Here is a 1,710-nt window from a genome sequence, read left to right as displayed (position 1 = left end):
AATAATACTAATAAAGAAGATTTATGGAGCAAATTACTAAATCACAGGCAAGGTCTTTGATTGTGATATGGTTGCTTCTGTTTGGTCAATTGGGAATATGATCAACTGTTTTTGTTTCTCTTGCAGGAACAATTGGAAATATGATGGTTGGAACTTCTTTTTGGTATATATATATTATATAGGCATAGCCAAAGAACATGCGAAGTGCGCGAACTACATCCTTCTTTTTTGTATATGTACTTGTGAAGGAAAAACGCATTTATCTTTTGGGGCTTCTACAGTTTATAGAATGATATGTCTGTCAACTTTTGTGGTTATAATACGACAGACTATAGCCATTAAGGCAGGTACTGAATCTACTGATGGAGCAGTTATCGGCTAAAAACATGTCTGCCAACTTTTGTATTTAATATTTATCATATATAATGGCAGATTCTTACTTATAGCTAGGAAAGTAACTTTGATTTTCCTAATCTAAGGATTCTAAGCTCAAGTTTACTCTACTTTTGTATGTATGTTAAAGATGGTCACTTGGGAAGTCATATAACTGATAATCTGATATAAGTTTGTGTTTTTACCCGATGGGTACCCGGACCCGGTGATTACCCGTGACCTTTACCGGGTCCGGTTCTGGGCCAACACATTATGGAACCGGCCCCGGAACCGCTAGGACCCGGAACCGACGCTGATATGTCGGGTCCGGTTCTGGGCCATGTACTACCCGGGAGGACCCGGACCCGTTGACAGCCCTGGTTGGGACCTTGTATCCGTTTCTGCGCTATTTTGGATATGGCCTGCAGTGGAAAGAAGCAATTGTTCTTGTTTGGTCAGGCTTAAGAGGTGCTGTGGCATTGTCTATGTCATTATCAGTGAAGGTGAGTTGTTGCCATTCTACTTTATGTAATTTATAGCATTACACACCACTTCACTTATCAGATTCATTTTCCTGGTGATTTCAGCGTGCAAGCGACAGCTCAACCTTTTTAAATCGTGAAACAGGAACTCTGGTATATCCTTTCGGTCCAGCACATGTTTTACCCTTTTTTTATATTTGCGATCCAATTGTTTCCGTCTCTGATCAATGGCTGGGTGTTCAATTTTACTTTTACATACTTCTTTCATATTGTAATTAAACCATTTTACTATACAGTTTCTTTTCTTTACCGGTGGAATTGTATTCCTGACGCTCATTATCAATGGATCGACGACACAATTCCTTTGACGTTCTCTGGGTTTGGATAAGCTATCAGCTGCGAAGGTGATATTACATTTATTTTTACCCCATCTTGAGAATTATGTGATTTAATTTGTAGACACTAAAATGTACTCTCTGTTCAGCATTGCACAAACATTAGTTATATTTTTTCTTATATGAGTTTCCTCTTGTACTAATTTGTATCTCTAAACGATATCAGAAACGCATCTTGGACTACACAAGGTACGAAATGATGAATAAGGCACTGGAAGCATTTGGTGATCTTGGAGATGATGAAGAACTAGGTCCTTCTGAATGGCCCACGGTGCAAAAATATCTTGCTTGTTTGAATAACCTGGAAGAAGATCAGGTCATCCTCACACTCAATCCCAGAATGAGATTAACATCGACGCTATGAATATAGAAGACACCCGAGTACGCCTCTTAAATGGTTAGTCCATCTATACTTGTTCTACAATAATCTTCTCTCTCTCTCTTTTTTTTTTTTTTTTTTT

General features: G+C 38.4%; 1 long non-coding RNA gene across 1 annotated transcript; it reads left to right on the top strand.

The window, feature by feature from the left end:
• The first annotated feature begins 133 nt into the window (after positions 1–133).
• On the top strand, positions 134–1,648 carry LOC113342135. Its single transcript, XR_003356424.1, has 4 exons — positions 134–875; positions 960–1,007; positions 1,151–1,258; positions 1,416–1,648. It is a non-coding gene; the product is annotated as an uncharacterized LOC113342135 (long non-coding RNA).
• The last annotated feature ends 62 nt before the right edge of the window (positions 1,649–1,710 follow it).

Source organism: Papaver somniferum, unplaced genomic scaffold (assembly GCF_003573695.1).
Source record: "Papaver somniferum cultivar HN1 unplaced genomic scaffold, ASM357369v1 unplaced-scaffold_338, whole genome shotgun sequence".
Taxonomy (NCBI): domain Eukaryota; kingdom Viridiplantae; phylum Streptophyta; class Magnoliopsida; order Ranunculales; family Papaveraceae; genus Papaver; species Papaver somniferum.
The sequence above is the reverse complement of the archived record's forward strand: the minus strand, read 5'-3'. Positions and strand labels throughout refer to the sequence as shown.